The 20,727-nt window shown below is 52.3% G+C and overlaps 1 long non-coding RNA gene across 1 annotated transcript; it reads left to right on the top strand.

The window, feature by feature from the left end:
- The first annotated feature begins 1,439 nt into the window (after window positions 1-1,439).
- On the top strand, window positions 1,440-20,465 carry LOC118157913. Its single transcript, XR_004746746.1, has 3 exons — window positions 1,440-1,889; window positions 2,200-2,236; window positions 20,334-20,465. It is a non-coding gene; the product is annotated as an uncharacterized LOC118157913 (long non-coding RNA).
- Window positions 20,466-20,727: the final 262 nt, after the last annotated feature.

Genomic DNA, 20,727 nt, shown 5'->3' with positions numbered 1-20,727 from the left:
CTGGGCAGGGCTGTGCCGGCTTCCCGTGGCCAGCCCCTGCCGCTGGGGTGTTCCCTACACGGGGTGTGCGGTGGCTCTGCGTTTCTGATGGGAGTTACAGCTTGGCACTTGTGCCTACGGTAGAGTCAAAGGGGAGAATATGTCCTGAGGATGCCCAAAGCAACGCATCAGGGCCCGACTCACATCCTGAGCCTGGTCTGGGGAGAGTTCAGGTTCATTTTCTGATTGCTGTGAGGTTTAGTGGGTGGGAAAGCTGGGGTGGAGCAGTCAAAGCTCAGGGTTGAACGGTTTGGAGGCTGTGAGAGAGTCTGAGTAAAAGAGAAATAGGAATAATTAGGAATATATTGACTATTTTCCTGACTAAGCTAAGAACTTTGATTTTGTAAGGGTTTTGACAAACTTAATGATTTGTGTTACTCCTGGGCCTGAAGCTATGAGCTGAAAACCACCGAGTTGTTGTCTAAAGGGTCCCTGCTGACGAGGTCCATGGATTGAGGAGGCCGCTTGGTTCATGGCAGAAAACTGGGGGGCAGCATGGGGTGCCCTGCCAGGGGGGGAACAGGAGGGGGGTGCCCCTGCATGCTGCTATCCCAGGGTTTGGAAGGCTCGCAGTTATGAGCTATGGTTATGTTCTCACTTAATAAGGTGTTAACTGACGCTAGGCTCTCTGCTGAGAGTTCCAGCACGCGTGGAGGTTAACGGCTCCTGGCATTTTGTCTGCCCGAAAGGAGCTCTCGGAGCCGCCCGGGCACTCACCGCGCGCTCTCAACGTGGGAACATTTTTTATTTTCCTCGATGGGGAAAAAAAAACAAAGGAAAAGGAGGAGAAAGGAAAGGGGACCCGGGGGGCTGAGGGGGGGCCGGCGGGGCTCCTTCGCGCGGCTGCGGTGCTGCCGTGCGGCCGCTGGAGGGCAGGCGAGCCGTGCCGGAGCGCGCCGGGCAGCGCGGCCGCGGGCAGGGCGCTCCGCGGGGACACCCCCGGGGGATGCTCGGGGGGCCGGGGGGGGGCTGGGGGGGACCGGGGGGGACCGGGGGGGATGCCCCTGCCCGGTGTGGGTGGTGATGGGGGGCCCGGGGGGGTCCGGGGGCTGCCGCCCGCCAGGGGCTCGCCGAGGACTTGCCGCGCTCCCGGCCGTGCCGAGGTAAGACCCCCTCGGGCCCCCCCCAGCCCGGGCGCAGCGGGCGGCCCCCCCCCCCCCCCCCCCCTTTTTTTTTTTTTCCTTTTTTTTTTTTTTTTTTTTTTTTTCCCGGGGTTTTCCCCGCGGCTCGGGCTCTGCCCGCTCCGTCGGGCCCCGCTCCTTTTTTTCTTTTTCTTTTTCTTTTTATTTTTTTATTTTAAAAAAATAAGGAAAAAATACTTTTCACGCTTTCCCAGCCCTCCCAACCGGGCTGTGCCCCCCCTTAACTCCCCCCCCCTTTATTTTTCACTGCAGCGGCGGTGCCGAGCGCTCCTCGCGGGGCTCCCCGGCCGGGCACCGCCTCCGCACCCCGCTCCGCACCATGCCCGGGGAGGGGGCGCGGAGCCGCGGGGAGGCTTCATCCGGCTCGGGGCGGGGGGGGAGCGGCGGGGGGGCACGGGCTGATGATCGGAAGTTCCTGACAATAAGCACCTTCATCCCCCCCAAAGGCGGAGAGAGAGAGGGAGAGGAGGAGGAGAGACAGGGGGAGAGGAGAGCTGATGCCTAAGCGAGTCACTCGGCGGAGGCAAGGCGGGCGGTACCACAACTTCCCGGCGGCGCGGAGCGGTGCGGAGCGGAGCTGAGCCTGCCGGCCGGATCGCTCCCATGTCAGGGCGGCGGTGGGGGTCTGCACTCCGCTAGCGGCAAGCCACCGACCTCCCCCTCTCCTCGCCCAGCGATGTATTCACTGCTCTCCGCCTGCACTTGCCTGTAAGGATTACGGCATCTTTTTTTTTTTTCTTTTTCTTTTTCTTTTTTTTTTTTTTTTTTAGTATATATAAAAATATTTTTATTTTTATTTTTTTATTGCTTTTCTTTTTCAAACTTTCATTTTGGAGGCTCCGCTTGCGTTTTCCTCGCGATCAGGTGGGAATGGGGAGCCGAGCCTTTTCATGCGCAGAGCATCGAGCTGCGCCGTTTAAAAAAAAATCGCAAAGAAAAACAAAGCAAAAAAAAATATCCGACTTTAACCATTTTACCGCATCATTTGATCTTTTGTTGCTTTTTTTTTCCTCTCCAGATGTTTACATTTCCTGCTGCTGTGCTTTCAGGTACAGGTACGTGTCCTTTCTGTCCTCTTTCGCTTTTGGTTGTAAAAAAGAAACAAAGGCGGCGTGCTGACCTCGGAGTGCCAGGCAGTTTTGGCTAGGGCTTTCACTTTTCTTCCCCCTCTAGTTTTTACAGCCGCATTAAAATGATCCCCGCGCCAGACGCTGGAGTGGCACTTGCCCTGGGAGCTGAGCGGCTTTCCAGTGGCCACTCGGTGCCTCGGCGGGCTGGGGCGCAGCCGGGCGCCGGTAGCCTGCGTTAGCGGGATCCTCTGGAGTGCATTAGCCTGGCTAATGATGTGAGAGGCAGTGTTGGACTCTCCTCCTCGCACAACGTTGATTGATGCACTTGCCTTGGAATAGCAGGCGCTCTCCTGCTCGCCCTATTTTCATTTTTTTTTTTTCTTCATAGGGAACTTACTCCCAAAAACTGATACTTTGAAAAACACGACTTTCCCTAGCCAGGAGAAGGAGGCTGCGCGCTCCCTCCCCATTATTCAGGAGAACGCAGTCCAAGTCCCATCCTGCCTTTGATCCTGCCTCGGCAGGAACGCAGCCGCTGGAGGAGCACCCATGGGATGGGGACGGGTGGTCGCTGCCCCCTGACACCACCGGGGCTCCCCAGGGTGCTGCTTTGAACCGGGCATCCTGGGGGTCACCCACCTGTGGGGCGGACAGGGCAGGTGCCATGTCCCTGTCACCGCCCAGCCAGTGTCCCTTTGCCTGGGGGCTGCTCGTGCCACCCCTGGCCTCGCACCGAGTTTTGGCTAGGGTTGCACCTGCTCGTCCTCCTGCAGTGAGGGAGGGTCTGGGCAAAGCATGGTCATGGGTTTGGGAGGGGTCTCCATGCCCCTGGCCAAGCCTAAACCCAACCAGCCCCTTACCTGCTCCCTTCCTCTAAAAAAAAGAAAAATCAGATTATTTTTTCCCCCTCATCCCCCCCCCGAAAATTGTGGCTCGAACATAAAACCAGCAGAGCAGCCTCCTTGTCGGGAGGGGTTCCACAGCTGTAAATTACCCTGTGGTTGGGAGGCGTTCGTTGCGTTGCTCCAGTGCATTTTTTGTTGTTGTTTTTCTTTTTTTCCTTTTTTTTTTTTTTTTTTCCAAACCCGAGGAATAACAGGCTGCGCAGGGCTCGCAGCGATGGCACCCTTTGCAGCAGGGAGACATTTTTTTGCGATTGTGTGGTAACTGAAGTTAATCAGCCCTCCCTCTCCCCTTCCCTTCGGTGCTTTTAGTGAATCAGGAAAAGTTTGGCTCGCTGCCTGGAAAGCACTTGCTAAAATCTGATCTCTTACTTCAGCAGCCTTAAAACTTGGGAAGTTATTGGCATTTATACAGTTGGAGCTTGCAGGCTTCCAAAGCAATAAAATAATATAAAAAAAAAAAAGTCAGTCCGCGCTCTCGTGCTATTAGAACCATACTTTCTCAATTTTTTTTTTTTTTTTCTTTTTACTGCTGATTTTGCAGCATTTTGCAGGATTTGCCGCTCGGCTTCGCCCCGGCCGGGCGCTGCGGGGCTGGGGGGCGGCGGGTCCCGGCGGGTGCCGCGGCGCGAGGCGAGCTCTTACGGCGCTGAGCGTGGGGAGCCAAAACACGAGATTAGTCATACTCAAGGGCCTTCGAGTGAGTGTTTACAGTATTAATGGTAGATGAAAAGATGTGAATGCTGTAAGTTTTTATTGCCCATTCTGTTACACTTTCTTTCTGGATTTATTCACGGGATTACATGTTTTGAGCCTGAATGGGAGCGAGGGATTATAGGATTTCTTTTATAATGATCAGTTTGGGTAGGAGTTAGCCTTTGGTGAACTGGAGCAAATTAATGCATCGCTTAGGTTTAATATTTATTTAAGCTGGAGGAAGTTGTTTGGTTTTGCTTAAAGGGCTCTGCGTTGTATTGGGGAGGTTTAGGCATGGATTATATTCTCAGGGTGGATGGATTATATGCGAAGACCGACTCTCGCCTCCTCTCATTGCCACGAGCAGCGGGTTGTCCTGCCTGCTGGCTCTGGCACCGTGCTCCCGGGCTGCCGAGCATCACGCCGTGGCTCTGCATGGGAAGGTGACAGGACGGGGAGCAGCGCTGGGGGTTTTGTGACCATGGTTCCTCATGCAGGAAGATTTGTGCAAGGTGCATTGCTGCTTGCCTGTGGGCTGGAAGCATTCCCAAGGCACCAAGGCCCCTGCCTGGCCCGTGTTCGTGTTTCTCTGTGGGGAAGCATCACCTGTGGGTGGGTCGTGGGGTGATGAGGGCATGGGGGGCTTTGGGAACAGGTTTTGGACTTGTTGGAGGAGTTGGGATCCTCCAGGGCATCACCACTGGGTATCCGAGGGGATCCCAGCTCTGAGCACAGCAGTGAGCATCCCTGCGCTGCGTCCCCTCCAGGCAGGGCTGCGAGGAACTCAGCTCCTTCTCCATCCCCAACCCCTGGAAGCAGCGTCCCCATCTCTCTCATTTCCTTCTCTCATATCTTGGGCAGTTCCTCTGCTGCCTGGGGATGCTGCAGTCCTGAAAACAGCTCCAGGCAGGAGGGGCAGCAGGTGTCCTTGTGGACACTGGAGAGATGACTTGATTCGTGCAGCTTTCTCTCAGGGATGACCCCATGCAGGTCACTGACTGCTGGCACTTACCCTTGGTGTTCTCCAGTTGAGTTCCCCCGCTACTGTCTCACGCTTTCAGGTGCGATTTGTTCTCCCTGCACTCATCTCTCTGTGCATCCTGGTGCAGTTTTTGGTTTGGTTTTGGGGTCAGCATGGGCACGAAGCCCCAGATGCACCCTGTGCCTCTGAGAACCTTGGGGACATGTTACTGTCCACGTGGCTGATGGGTCACCATGCTGTGCTGTCTCTGGTAGCCCCGAGGGCGATGGCATTAGGACCGTGTCACCTTTGGGAGCTCCTCACCTCAAACCAGGCTGGCTGAGCCACGGGGGGCCAGGGCTGGGTGCTGCTCTGGTCCGCAGGAGCTGCCAGCTCTCCTGGCCCCGCGCTGCCTACAGCGCAGCAGCAGCAGCAGTGCCAGCACGGGCTGCCCAGCCGTGCCGCTCCCCCGCCCTGGTAAACCTCGGCATGCTCTTCTACACAACGTGCATCTGTCTTAGATTATGGAGAGGTCCCCGATAGGGCCAAATCCTTTGCTTTTACGGCTCTTGTAGGTTAAGATCCAGCTTTGGAATCTGATCCAGAAGCAAACAGGAGGTCAGAGGAGTGCACAAGGCAGCACCGTGCTATTTTCACATCTGCTGTTGTTGTGTAAGAGGAAGGCTGCTGCGTGCTATGCCAATAGTAACTTATGTTTCTCCTAAGCTCCTGTGCAGCTACAGACAGTTATTGTTTGGGGCTTTGTAAAGTGAGACATGGAGAAGCGTTGCTTCCACACGTTCAGCGAGCCAGATCCTGCGGTCTGGCCGGGCTGTGCGCAGCACATGTCAGAGGCATGAGTCTGCCGAGCGGCAGTGACGGGGCCGCTTATCGCCCAGCTCTGCACCGGTACCTGGGGGCTGCCAGTGCCACCAGACCAAAGCAGGCATGGGGACAGGCTCCGGGGGCTGGGGAGAGGTGAGATGCCCTGGTTGTCATCTCCGCTCTGCTGGGACCGTGGCCTTCACCAGCAACTTCAGCACTGAGCTGTCCTGCTGTGATGTGTTCCTGCATGAGCTCCTCTGCAGGGGTGCTGACGGGTAGGTTTAGGGGTGCTGGCATGAAGGACAAAACTTGCTAATGGTGGTCTTGGAAAGGCTGAGCTCAAGCAGGAAAATCTTTTGTTGAGTTTTCTGATCACAGCAACTCTCAGTTATTAGGCAGCGAGAGCGCAGGAGGAACTGCACGAGCAAAACCTGCTGGAGCTGGAAGCGGAGGAGCTCAGTGGTGGGGAGCACACGGCCCCAGCAGGGGATGGAGCTGATGGTGCCATGTGTGCGGGGCTCTGTGCTCGGGTGCTTGGGGTGGACAAAACACCCACCCACTTGCATGGCTCCGTGGCTGTCCCGCAGCTAGCCTGCAGCCCGAGCAGGCAGGGGCTGACCACGTATTGAATCTCAGGTTCCTGTTTTAAATCCCTTGCTCTCAAGGAAACGACCATGCTTCCTTGCCATGAGTGAATTTATTTCATTATTTTTCCTGCTGACTCACTGCTCCGCTCTAGGAAACGCAGCATCCTGAGCCTGCCCCTCGTGCCCTGCTTCTGTCTCGGTCTTTGCAGATGCTCAGGCTCTGGAGAAATGGGAGGCAGCATGGAGCAGGCAGAGACAAGCGTGCATGCTTCAGTATTTTGGGGCTTGGTGTTTCTGTGTGTTGTGGCAATGTGGCAAAGCAGCAAAGCAGAGCTGCTGCTCGGATGCTTCCATCTCCAAACATATATTGCAGCTTGCATTGAGCTTTCAAAGCTCTGGAGATGTGCGGGGTGGTTCAGGGAAACAAGGAAGAGCTTGGCCATTGTTGAGGTGAGCGAGCAGGAGGGAATAGTATTTGGAGGGGGGGGGGGGTCTAATTTCCCCGTCCAAGATAACTGGACACCCTGTGGGGGTTGTATTTGATCTGTATTTTACCTTCTATATCGCAGCTGGCAGGAGCAAGACAGGATGGAGGTGAAAGATGCTAGGGTTTGGACAGACGCTTGCTTAAAGTCTGCTTGTTATCTACTTGTGCAGCAGCTTGGCTATAAGGTAGCAAATAAGGAAAGCAAAGACTGGAAGGGGAAGGGCTGATGCTTCCTGAGCCCTGTGGGTGCATTTTCAGATGCGGGGATGCTGCTGAAGGCAGGGGTGGCAGCCGAGGGTCTGTCAGAGCTCAGGTGCAGTCACCAGCATTGCCAGCACTCGACAGCATCAGCAGCGACCCGGGATGTTTTATTTTGACGTAGGCCCATAATGCCAGGCTGGCCCCTGGCTTTTTGCAGGCTGCGATGTGAGAGCAGCTGAGCAAGCGGCTTTCTTGGTCCGTGCAGGAGTCTGAACTCGAGAGAAAGGCTCCCCTGGGGATAAAAGTCCTTCTTCTGGATCTGTAACTGACTTTCTGGACCCTCAGAGCATTTTTATGGGTCTCTTCCTTTCCTCAGGAGCTGGGAAAACCCCTATTGCATGCTCTCTTCTCCTCCCTACCAGCGATATCTTCCTGTGCTTTGACTTCTTCCAGATTTGAACGCTTTTGATACCAGTTTTGATAAGAGCGGGTGAAAAAATGTTTTTGGGGAACTGCGATATTTCAGAAGAAACGAGGAGCCGTGTGTCTCCTTGTGGTGCCTGCACACAGGCATGTGAGGGCAGACACCACCCTGGCTCCGTCGAGGCCTTTTATCCATTGCTTGTAGCGGAGGATGCGGCTTCCATGGGCATCCTGACCACTGCGTGTCACGGGAGGCAGGGAGTGATGAGGCTCATGGAGGCGGCTCAGCTCCCACGCTCTGCCACCGGGAGCAGCAGGGCTTTCCCGTGGGTGTCTGAGCCCCCTGCTCCTTTTTTTGGTGGTGGTGCTGGGTTTTGGCCCTCCCCTGGCTTTTTGTGGTTTGGTCCCGCAGGTAGGAGCAGGCATTGCATAGAGCCGCGCGTTTCCCTGCCCACCTGGGGTGTCTCGCCTGCTCGCAGCATCTCTCAGGACACCCACTGAGGATTAGGCATCCAGAGAAGTAGCTGGAGGGGAAATAAGGAAAAAAACAAAACAAAACAACGAAACATAGAAGAGGCTGTCTGAGTCTGCTAAAGTATTTTCCTATTGGCATTCAGCAGCCTCGCCATAGCATGAAGAGAGAAAGAAAGGAGAACAGAGAGAGGAAGGAGGAGGCTTAGCCTGTCATGGTCTGCGTGCTTTCTTTTGTGAGAGCTCCTCGCCGCGCCGGTGTCTGCGGTGGGTGGGAGCGGACGTGCCGATCCCCCTGGGGGGGCTGCGGGCCGGGCCCCTGCTCCTGCCAGCTCCCTTGGTGGGCATCCTCCCCACGGCCTCCTCCCTGCCTCTGCTGCCCGGGCCGACAGCTGGATTTTGAGCTAAAAGTCGTGGCAGTGCTTCCCTCTTCCCAGAGACACGTCCTCCCCGGGTGGGCATCGTCACGCCCTGCTCGCTGCACACGGCTGTGTTCCCATGAACACGGCTGCCTCCTTCTGTGGCCTGCTGGAGAAGGGTTGACATGGTGAAATAAGAAACGCATTGCTCTGCTCCAGCACCTTGGCCTGCTTCCTTATGGTGCGACAGCAGCATCCCTGTAGATAGGTGCTGTTTGCTTGCCTGGTTTGCAGCTGTAAGTGGTGCTCGCCCTGTCCAGGGCGATGCTGGCAGAGGTGAGCTTTGCTCTGGAACAAGCGGGGAGGAAAGGGGCAGAGCTGAGGGTGCTGGCTGACCACAGCCCACCCGAGGGTGCTTGAAATGGGATAGAAAGTGCTGAGCGGGGAGCGGTGCAGCGGGTCCTGCTGCTGTGCTGCCCGGGAATTAAAGGAAACGAGGCAGAGCCCAGCCCTGGGGCTCGCACCACTGAGATTAAAGGTGAGGAAGTGCTTTCCTGGGCTGGGCTAATTGGGGGAGATTTGGCTGGTCCTGGGCATCCTAAAAGCCTGCAGGAGAGCTCCAGACGCAGGGACAAACTGAGGCAGGTGGAAGCATGGCTCGTTGTCCTGCAGCTTTGGCTGAACGTGCAGTTTGGAGGGGCTGGATTCAGCCAACAGCAGGGGGACGGCACCAAAGGGGAGCGAAGTGGGATGTGGTGTGCCCCATGAGCCTCCTGGTAACGTTTTATGCCACAGGTCACATTGAGACTGATCACTAGATCTTGGGGAATTTCTCAGGGTGCTGCATGTTGCATCTGTACAAATACCAGAGCGCAGCAATTAATTAATAGTGGATCGCTCATCCTGCAAGGTATTTCTGGCACTGCTTCTTCCTCCCAGCTCCTCTTTCTCCTGTGTATTTCTCAACTTCCTGTCTTTCCTGCTAAAATACCATCTTTGGCATCATTTGCAAGGACAGCTTGTTAAAAAGCTGGTGTATCTTTTGCAATATCCTGAGCTACCATCTTGCACAGAGCAGAATTAACCCAGCTGCAGGAGGCAATGGTGAGCCCATCAAATAACGAGGTTTGCGGCGTGTGCCCTGAGCTTGGCTGGTGGGATGTGTTTCCCCAAACCCTGGGAATACAAATTAGAACATAGGATGAAAGTCAATGTTGGTAGAAGGGCTTTTTGCCAATTCTCTGTTGCTATTAACCCATTTGAAGAGGGTCTCTGGTTGCTGATGAGAATTTGCTCAGACGGTGAGGAATGGCATTTTGGTTTGGTTCCTCCCTGCCACCTGCACCTGGCACTGGAGTGCTGGGATTTTGTTCCCCCAGAATGGGACTGACCCCGTTTCTGAGCTGAGAACCCCTCCTTACATGCATGCCTTGGGCAATATATTAACCAAGCCTCTCTTTGGGCTTGTCCTGTTGAATTATCTCAGAGACAGAGATGATGCTGAACAGATGCTAATACTGTCTGGATTCAAACCGTAAGCAGAATGTTACCCAGTTGTGTGAAAGTACCGACCCATAGCTGGTGGGGAGTGCACTCTATTTCCAGCCACGATTTACAACTGTAAAAAATGAAAGCTGATCTTCACCCAGTGAGCTGCCGGGCCTTAAGGTTACAATACTGCACGAGCAGCATCAGCCCTGTGACGCTGCACTGTAAGACTGCACGGCGCGGTTCTGTATTGATTATCTGTAAAATAAATTATGATGTATGTAGTGCAGGTTTCTGACCCCGTGGTCATGACCTTACAGCGATTGGTGAGACTTCCGACCAGCTGAGATCAGAACGGCACGTGGCCCCCCAGCAATCAATAGGAGAACCATCGGGGCTGATTGTGGGGGCCTTTTCTGGGAATGCTGCGTACATGTGATGCTTTTATCCCAGGCAATTCTTTTGCAAACTTTGTCGCAGATTCCATGGGAAACCCTGTTGGATTTTCCTGCTGTGTGACAAGCTGGCATAACTGCAGGGAAAGAAAAACATCGTGTGGGGGATGAAGTGTGCGCATCTGTACATTGGCATTTCTGATCGGCAGCAAAGCCGATGGGCTTGGGGCTGGGCAGGGAGGTGCGGGACTGTTGGGGGGATTTGCGTGGGGTCGTCCTCGCTCCTGATCCCGCAGTGTGAGCATCGTGGTGATGCCTCTGCTGCTGCGTTCCTGTGATCTGCAGGGAAAGCAAATAGATGGGAATAGCCTGCCAGAGAGGCAGAGGAGTTTCTTTCTGGCTGTTTATATTGAAAGAGTAGGTAATATGAATTTAATTGCCCTTTGAATTTAGCAAACAAGAAAATGGAATTTACTTGTGTGGTTCTCATTTCTGTCTGGGAGCCTGATTTCCCCGGTGTGCGCCGTAGCAGTGCGTGCCAAGAGGCTGAGTAACAGCAGGTCAAGCAGCGGGTTTTTCTAACAAAACCTGTGCCTAGCTCTGGCTGAGCTCGCAGAGCTGTGACCTTAGCTGGGTGGCAGCCCAGGAAGGGGGATCTGTAGGCATTCCCAGCCCAGACGGGGGCTGTTGGTGCTTTTTTATTGCTGCTGCCCACGTTCCAGTGTCTGCAGGGCTCCCACCCATCCCGCAGGTCCCCTTGCAGAAGGATGCTCGTTGAGCACAGGGATGGGGATATATAGGATGAGACACGGGGCCTTACGGCATCCTGGTGACACAGGCACAAATGCCAGGGTTTCAGAGGAAGGAACCACTATGGAACCTCAGGGGAACCTTTGTGGCAGAAGGTCCCTTTCTGGAGGCTGGTGGTGGATGCAGCAAAGTGTGTTGGCTCTCCTTGGTATAGGCAGGCTGTGCGGGGCTGCAGCAGCCCAGACTTTTGGTGCCTAATGATTATAATACCTCTCTCTTTTTTTTTTTTCTTCCCCCTATTTTAAATGTTTCAAAAAGGATTTATATTCAGAACCTGTTGAGAATTGTTCCCTGAAAACAGGAAACCTGCAATGCAAGGTTGATTAGAAACAAACAAAACTTTTCCTGGCTCGCCAAAGCAGAAAGGTAAGAAATTGTGTTTGTCTGGCATAGGCAGTGTCAAGATATCCATGCAGGAGCACAGCTAATAGAGATCAGTACAAATCTTGTATTAGAAAACAAACCATGCTTTCATTTCTGGCCCCAGGCTCACATGTTTGTTATATCCGATCCTGAAGGCAGATTGACAGTTTGGTTTGGATTAAATTCAACACATGGTTTGTGCCGTGCGTTTGATAAAGCTCAATATTAATCTGATTTTTTTTCATGCCATCTTTAGTATATTAGCAGCAGAATTGTCCATCCTAGGAATATTTTTGCAGTGTAACCATTGAGGAATTCATTTCTGGAGGGAAGATGAAATGACTGATTTAAAAAACTCTCAAGGTCCTACATAAAGTTGAAACTCATTAACTCCACTAAGCTTGATATGATCTGGTCAGGGTTCCAGCTATTTTATTAACTGATATAGAGAGAGTTTCCTTTAAATATATTTGGAAAGGCAGCAGACGGGGTGGCTGGCTCATTGGGAGGCATCAGAGCAGGTTTCTGCACTTTTCACCCCCATGCCAAGCACTGACGCGTTGCTCTGGTTAGCTGGGAATGGAGATCCTTCCCGTTTGCACCTGTAGGCTTGTGAGCTCAGGCTTCTTCGTGGAAGTTGTTGGCATTGCCAAGGTCCATGGGCACCTGAATGCCCGGCTGTGCTGTGTCCCAAGGGTGGGCTTCCAGGTGCATTGGCCCATTAGGTACAAGTAGGTGTTTATTTGTACGTTATATATTTGTAATGTTGATAAACGGGCTTCGCTCCCTACTGCAGAGCCTTTTAAGCCCAAGTCATTCGTCATTGCTCAGCTCACTGGAGAGAAAGCGGGGGAAGGAAACATCCAAGATTTGGGAACGAGGAGGGCTGGACAAGAAGAGAAATAAAGGCAAGGGAGGAATCGCTTTTGGCCTTTGAAATCCGTGGTTAGCAGCTGTTGGTCTGGGAAGGCGGCTGCGAAGCTCTGCGCTCGCCCTCACTGTAGGAAGCAGGAGCCCGCTGTGGCTAGTCCTGGGGGGAGCTCGGTCCCGCAGCTCGTGCTTGCAGCGGGGGCAGAGGTTGGCCTTGTCTGCGTTCGTTCCAGCGAGTTGTGCCCGGTGAGGAGCCGAGGCCAGCCCCCGTGGGTGCCCTCATTTGGCAGTGGGGTGCTGCGTGCTGCCCACAGCCGTCGGCGCTGGTGAGCCCGAGGTCCCCAGCCTGACATGGAGCATATCGGGCTCGTGTCCACACAATTAGCGTGGTCCCTTCCTTCCCTGGCAGCCGAATGGTTTATTGATTTCTTTGGCCCACTCGCCCCCACCTATTCAGAAATAATGACCCTTCCACCCCAACTCTAAATCATCCCAGCCTGGCTCACCCGTAAGCCCTCTAATCTTTTTGGGTTGTTGTTGGTATTTATGCTTGTGGAGGTTTATGATCTGTCGGTGCTGGCTGCTGAAATGCTTTATTTATCCATACGCTGGGCCACACAGGGAGCGTCCTTTTTCTGGTATCATGTTCAGGATGCTGTAGTTAAGGTTTGTGTCAGCACTTCCATGCACAAACCTTGTTATTCAGGGGTTTTGCAACTCTGTGGAAAAGAAAACCAGCAACCTGGCAGAGGGAACGAAGGCTCAAAGGCACAGATGAAAACCCAACAACCCACTGCCCATTTAGGGATTATTAGATGGGCAACCTCTTTCCTCGAGGAAAACAGCCAAAAACATCCTCCTCCTTTGGCTGGATTTTTTAAAAAGAAAACCCTCTTGTGCTTGTATTTGTGTCAGATGGGGAAAACACAGTGAGGTGAGGCGCAGGCTGGAATCCTCCCCAGATAGTTAAAAATAAATGTCCAGCCCATTCAGAACAAAACCAGCCCACTCAAAACAAGTTGTCTGCGCGCTGCTGAAGGTGGAGGACTTAGAAGAGCACATGTCAGCTGTGTGTGCCTTGTCTCATTTGTCTCATCCAAAGACTGGGTTCAGCAGGCAGAGCTGTAGAGATGCAGTACTCAGGGCTGCCTAGCTAGGTATCCGCCTGAATAAATGTAAAGTTTATGTAAATATAAAGAAGAAAAAAGCCACTCCACTTTCAATGGAGTTTCCCTTTGCAGCCTCCTGGATTCCTAAGACATGGTTTACATCCCACCTCTGCACGGTGCTGTCCAGGAGCAGGATGTGGGGCAGTTAGCCAGGTTCCCATCCGATCTGCATGGGGCTGGTGGCCGCGGAGGACGTGGCGTGGCGTGGCTGCTGCTGCGTGCCTTCGCCCAGCCGTGTCCTGCCCGCTGCTCCCAACAGTAGGCGATGCACTGCGTAAGCCTGATTTATTGCTATGTTAGTGCAGGAGCTGGTGGGCTTATAAATTACTTGGAGATCTCTCGATAATAGAGGGAGCATGGTATAAGCAGGGGAGATAATAGAGCTTGAAAATAACTTTTGGGGAAAGCAAACTTTCTGGGCTGTTAGCAGGTACGTGGTGCTGGCTGTGCTGGAGGAAGAGCGCAGAGCAGCCCAGGCAGGGTATTTTTTTATTGCTCTCTCTTTATGGCTGATGGGTTTTGCAGGCAGAGCAGAGTTGATAACTCTGAGTAAAAAATGCCTGCATAGCCCGTTATCCCAAGGCAGCAGGCTCGGGTTTGCGTCGGGGGTGATTTGTTTAAGCAGACTTGCAAGCAGGAGCAGGCATGGATAAATACCCTGGGGCTTCATCAGAAAGGAGACGCTGTGGCAGCAGGACTTTAAAGGGAAGCCGGGAGCACCAAATACATGCTCAGTGCTGCTGTTAGCAGGCACTGAGCTGGTGTGATGGGCAGTGCTAAGGTAGTGCTGCAGAGCTGCTTGTCTCACCTCTGGGACGGTGCCGGCAGGTTTTCGGTGTGCTTTGAGATGGCATGGCCCTGGAGAAATGCTCTTAAATGGAAAAGGCGGTTGTTAGTGAAAATCAATTAAACTCATTAAATAGAACTGGGTCTTTCCAGGTAAGTAGATTTGAAGAGATTTATTTAAAAGTAGTAACATCTTCAAATGGAAACTGGGTCTGTCCATCTCCTGCTTCAGCAGGGTTCCTGCAGGGATGTCTTTGGGGTTCAGAAAGCTCCACTGCGCAGCACAGTTCATGAAATTGCTTTGTTTGCCTTGCGAAACATCTCCCATGCAAAGATGGAAACTTTGCATCTTATGTTTCAAATAAGTGAATTACTGATCAAATTATCTCTGGAAAGTCCTGTTCCAGAAATAACTTGCAAGATTTTTGTAGATAAGATATTTCTCATGTACACAGGCAGAGGATTATGCAGGACAGACCCTAACATTGCAGGTGCTTGGTCACGGTAATGTGGGGAAAGGAAAAGGAAACTCGTTGGCAAGGTGTGTGGCTGAAATGGGTGCTCAGCTCCATGTCTGTGACTTCATAAATTGCAATTTATTTTTAGGCAAATTGCTGGCCTGCTCCACTTTCCACCCTGGCTGCTCTTCCTTCAGTGTTGTCACCACAGCACCTTGCTTTATCTGGGTCCCTGGTGATTGCAGAGAGCTCCAGGGGCTGGCTCCTGCAGTGCTGTGTGGGGTCAGGCTGAAGAGGCTGCCCCCAGGCTGGACATCCCCTTTGGGCATTGTCTTGTCTCTAAAAGAGATCAGCCCAGAGAGACAGGGCTTCTCTCCCCCAGTAACTAGCATCAACAGGCTGGCATTCAGGAAATACACTGGGGCTGCTGTGTATTACCAGTTTCCAGCGATGCTTTGGTAGTTTCCATAAAATGGTTTTGATCCTTGCCTCGAACCTTCAGACACCTCCATTCAGAGCAGAGGCAGTAGGAGTGGAGGTGATCCTTGGCTGCAGGCACCTGTAGGTCCCAAATGATAGAAAACAGAAACTTGAAATGTAGGGAGGGAAGGGGAAAAGTTATGCGAAAGCTTTGGCATCCCAAACAGCTAATGTCAGCCAGTCCAAAAAGTAGGCATGAAAAAATAAAAACAGCGTGCTGCCTGGTAGAGATGAAGGTAAGGCAGAAGGGAGGTATCGGCAGCACAAATATTAATTAGCTTCCCAGTGAAATGGCTCCTGCAATTCCAGAAAATCCCCTGATTGGCCTCCAGGTACTGATAGATGGATTAACCCTCCTGTCCTTGCCCACAGCCGTTTTCTTACATCCCAGCACCGTGTAGATGCTGCTAAATCATGGGGTGACACCTGAGCAGGTCCCTTTCCACTTGGCACCTGTCCCATGTCAGGTCGCTGTGTTATCTTGCCAGAACAAGCAGGGGTGAGACTGTCTGCAGCTTAGCAAAAGGTTTCCAGAGGAAATGTGATAGAGGAAAAGTGGCACAAGATAATTTGATAGGGTCTTCAGCATCCTCACTGCTGAATCAGCGGGGAAATGGGAGCTGTGTGCTCTTGGAGAAGCCACCTTTCATGTGAGGTGGTTCTGGTGGCTAACAGCTGTCTCCTTGGGCAGTAGCTCCCATCTCTATTTCCTTTGTAAATTCAGTGGAAAAAGGCATTCTGGAAATGCTGCCCTAAACTCGTGTGCGCTGTCGGCAGTTGCCATGCTTTACCCTAGAGGGAGTTGCTTTTCTGCAGTGGGAGCAGGGACCTGTGTGTTCCTTGGACGATGTCAAGGGACTGGGATGAAAGGAGCTACCTGGGTAAACACCAGATCCCTGCTGCTGTGCTGCCACTGCAAATATTTATTTCTTTTCTGGGGAGATCGGTCTCTGGTGATCGTCTGTCTCCTCCTGACAGTGGTGTTCTACTGAGCATCACTTGGATTTCCCATGTCTTGGGCTTTTGCTGCTGTTTTTGTGGAGGTCCCAGCGGGGCTGGCATTGAGCAGAAGAGCCAGAGATGTCACTTTGGACCCAACGGGCTTGTGCTTTAAAGCACTATAGCCCCTATGGGGGGATGACTGCCTTTTTCCAGGGTGATCTGACCTGTTTCTGGGTAGTGTTTTTGGGGTTTCTTCTCTTTACTGCTGCAGAACAGCAGGACACACAGGTTTGCGGCTGGAGCATCTGCCCCAGAAAAACGTGCCTGCTGATGGAGGGAAGGAGAGAAGGTCAGGACTGTTTCGAATTCTGCATTTTTTTCAGTAACTGGGCTACCTGGGTCTCATTTGAAGAGACAAACAAATTACTTTTAAGTATTTTTAGTGGGCTGTGTGTGTAGCTTTTGTCCCAGAACACCCTGCAGGGAGGACTGCCCTGGTTTCCACCTCAGCCTGCTGGCGTGGCCAGCCCCGGCTCCTCCACTGCTGCGTGCCAAATGGGGCGCAGCAGCCGCTCGAGCCAGGCACGTATTTGGGTCCACTCGACCAGCAGCACCATGGGATGGGCAGCAGGGCAGGGGCAGCCCTATTGTTGTTGTTTTTGCCTTTTGTAGAGATGCCCACGCTTCTTGCAAAGGCAAAAAGCGTGGGGGCAGTTTGCTGCTTCTGTGTCTGCTTCAAAATCACCTCCTTCGTGGCTTCTGGTGCAGGTGATGTGTGTTTGGGCTTGGGGGTTTCTGTCCTGCTGCTGTGTTTTGGGGACCAGGTTTGCTTTTTGAGTGTGTTTTGAGCTGCAGAGACTTTGCATTTTATTCTCCAGGTTTTGTTTTTTGAATGCACGTTTCAGCTGTTCAGAAACGCTAAGAGACAACTATTTGCAGCAGTCTGAATTGCTGGATAGTTTTAATTCCTGCATATCAGGGCAGTTTATTTCAGCTTGAATATTTTCTCCCTAATGAAAATAAACATTTTTTTTTGTTGTTGTTGTTAAGTTAGCAAAGGCAGTTGTAGCATGGCAAGTTCCCCAAATCCAACTGCTGGCTTTTCAGATGCAGCATTTCAGAGGTTGACTGAGGCTGTTTTGCAAAGCCTTGATACTGTTTTCTTTGCAGTAATACCCATGCCATGAGGAAGGGAAGCTCTGGTGATGGCAGGGGGACACAAGCATGAATCTACTTCTGAAAAGTACATCCTGGTGCTGGCAGCAAGGAGCGGTGGCAGTAGCACAGAGCCATGGTTCACTTGTGGCCCCTGCAGAGCCTGAAGCATGTTGCCACTGATCAGCCAGGAGCTTCAGCTTGCTGATGTGACAGTGCTTCTTTTGTCTCCCATGGCTAAGGTGACAGTGCCATACTGTGTCTTGCTCACAAGTCCCACAGGACCCACTTGCAGTGATGTCCCTGGCACTCTGAAAGCCAAGGCTGTTGGTCTGAGCTGGGAATGCAGAGTGTGTGGTGAATTAATGAATACCGAAACTTCCTCCTGAGTAGAGAGTGCACCCTGTGGAAGGCACGGTGGGAAGGTGGGAAATTGTTTTGGGTTTTGTTTTGCCCTCATTGAACTTGCAGGTGTCGGAAATAACTGTGGTGAAGCTGCAACAATGGGAGCTTAGCTATTCCCCAGCAAAACCATCTGGGAAAGAATTAAAGCAGGAGATTTCAATGCTAAAGGGGAGTACTTTGGAAAGCTCAGGCTTGTGAAAGCAGTGATTTTTGCAGATCAGTACTGTTGGGAAGCCTATTGTAATGTAACGTGTTCTCTAGAGCTGATCCTGTCTTCTCTCCCAGGGCTGCATGGCACAGGCTGGGTTTAATCTGCATTGTGGGAAGCATCCAGAGCAATGTTAAGTGCAGTGAGGTCATGGTCCCAGTGACATTTAAGGGCTTCAGCTGGCACCACAGTTTGGGTTGCCATGATCACACCCTCTCCAGAATGGAGAACTAGAGTCACTTAACAAATTCGTATTTCAGGCTTCCACCTGCAATGTGGTGAATCTATTTTTTTTCCTAGAGAACCTAATTGCTATGAACGACGCTCTGAGCTGCAAAGCTGAGCCCATGCAGATTTACCTGGGTGCACGGAGTCCTGCGGTGACTCCTCAGAGCTAGCCCTTGCCTGTGACATCTCGGGGAGAGGCGATGCCAGAGGGAGGGCAGCGCAGGAGGACTTGGTGTTAATGTCCCTCGCTGAGATCTTCCTTGTGCAGCCTGGCTACCACGAGCTTGTGCAGTGTCAGGTCCGACCTGTCGCCGCTGACCCTCCAGCAGGGAAGGCTCCCTCGCAAATGCTGGGCAGCGGCTGCTGGAAGGCAACTTTCTGCCAGTAACAGTGGAAGTCAGGAGGACCACCCAGTTCTGATAAGGGCAATTTAGAAAGGAAGGAGAAGATTGTGAAAAGAGGGGCAAAGGGGCACAAAGGAGGGGGGGAAAAAAGAACAAAATGAAGATCAAGACTGCTGCTAAACACACTGCCTGCGAGGGAGGTCTTCATCGTGCCTTTTCTAATCTAGAGCCAGCAAGGATTGTATTAACAGCTTCAACGCCATGGAACAAATTAATCCCTGATGTAATTGAAATCGGTGAGGTCTCACAATAGGTGAGTTTGACCCAGTGGGATAGAAATAGAACAAGTATTGGAATGAAGTAGTGAAATGAAGTCACACTGTTAAGACACTGGTATTTCATTCCTAGAAACAAAGGCCAGACAAATGCAGAGAATACACGGCTCTGCTGGGCATGGTTGAAAGCTGCTCAATAATATCAAGCTTTGAAGGGATATTTCTGTGCAGGGAGGAAGTATGTAGGAGAGATATAACAAGCATTAGAAAGAAAGACAAAGAAATAAAGGAAGAAAGAAAAAGCCCTGCTTGCTCATTGACTGATTGATAGCTGTAGTAAAATTAACACCAGTCCTGAATTTGAAGAAGAAGAAAAAATTACAATTGGAGAAAAATAAAAAGTTAAGGTCTGAATTGTGTTTCCAGAGAATCTAATTGTGGTAAAAGGCAGTGTCCTGCGGATAGCCATGTGGTTGAGATATATGGGAATGGTTTGCTTTGGTGAATGGAGGTAATGGGAACTGCTCCCATGGGGAAGGAGGTTCCTTATGGTCCTGGAAGCTCAGTCTTGGTCCCTTTGGCACTGCCACACTGGCACAACGTGGGCTGCTGTGGAGGGAAGGGTGGATGCTGGAGGGGTGAGCTTGCCCTTGCATATGGTTGAGCTGCTGCTCTCAGTAATTGTATTAATAATGTCACTTGCGTTGCAGGCAGTGACCTGGTTTTGAATCCATGAGAACAGGCAGATGGAGGTAGGGATGTGGAGGATGCTGCTAGTGGTGCCTGCCTGACAGAACTGCACTGCAGCAAAACTTGGGTGCTGAGCTTTGCTCCGGTGGCAGTGCTGGCTAGAGAAGCCTGGTCCTGCAAGCCTTCCCAACCCTTCCCTTTCCTGGTTTCACACAGTGTGGCTGTTCCTTTACATCATTAATCGAGGCTGAAACCCTGCTCTTCCCCAGACTGAACCATTTCTCTGGGTGGAACAAGTTTAAAATGTCACCATCTAGCAAATGGTGCGTTTTCACAGTCCTGGCTGAGATTCAGCCCATCATCAAAAGGAGAAGCTTGGTTTTCTCGAAGGCATCGTAATCTTTCTCTAGAAAGCAGCCAAGTACTCAGTGATAGGCCATAAAACATTTGCTTCCTCAGGCCCTCTCAGGTTCCAGTTTTTTGGCGCTTCCTCGTGGTTTCGTGCCACGCTCAGCAATATTGCCGTCCGTCATCAGGTCGATGGGCACTTTGCTTTCAGATGGGCAGAGGACACCGAGGGGGGCAGCCAGGCAGTTTGGCTGAGCCATGGCTGTCTCCCTTAGGAGCTGTGTGGCTTGGAGGGACAAAGGCCCGAGGAGATTTACCACACAGCCTCTCCCAGTGTGGCAGGCAGCTCTGTGGAGACAACAAGGTTAAAACTGCAGAGCAGCTTTTGGGCCCATGTATGTGGCACCCTCCCTGGCCAAACGTCCTCCCTTCCAGGCCCCAGCTGTTCTCCTCCTGTTGTAGCCAGCGCCTGGGGGGGGGGGAAGCAGGAATAGAAAGGTGAAGGGGACCCATGCATATGGCAGGTGGCTGCCACAAACCACCGACACGATGCAGCTGTGAAAACAGCCAGGCTAGGCCAGGCGTGTGCAGTGGAGAGGGCCTGTGACCATGCTGGATGGTGGCGAGAGCGTGGTGCTGAGCACCAGGCCCTGCTGCGGGTGGGAGCTGCTCCGGGGTGGCGCCGGGAGTGGGCCTGGGGCGATCGGCGAGGAGAGCGGGCGAACACGGCCGTACTTGGCTTTCTTCCTTTCCCAGCATGGCGAAATGAAGGCTGGGAGGAGAGCGGAGAAAGGGAGCAGCCTGAATGCATCACAAGGAGAAGCGCAAGGGGGAAAAGCGTTGTTCAAGCTCAAGGATGCTGTTGGTACAAGAATAAATAGACGTAAACTGGACGTAAGTACACAAGCTAGAGAATTATGACATAAAGCATTAGGAAAATCTGTTTCTGAAATAGCCTTATAAGAAACAGCCCCCTCAGAATGGTTTATAACTCAGTTTGTTAATGGGCTATGCAGTGATGTGGCTCTTGTGAACTGAGGTCATTTAGCATTTGGGTTTTAAGTAGGACATTCATGTTTTCACCAAAGAACAACAACAACCTCCCCCCCCCCCAAAAAAAAACCACTACCACCACCACAAAAAACAAACA

Source organism: Oxyura jamaicensis (genome assembly GCF_011077185.1).
Source record: "Oxyura jamaicensis isolate SHBP4307 breed ruddy duck chromosome 13 unlocalized genomic scaffold, BPBGC_Ojam_1.0 oxy13_random_OJ106674, whole genome shotgun sequence".
Taxonomy (NCBI): domain Eukaryota; kingdom Metazoa; phylum Chordata; class Aves; order Anseriformes; family Anatidae; genus Oxyura; species Oxyura jamaicensis.
This window is presented reverse-complemented; position numbering and strand designations above follow the sequence as displayed.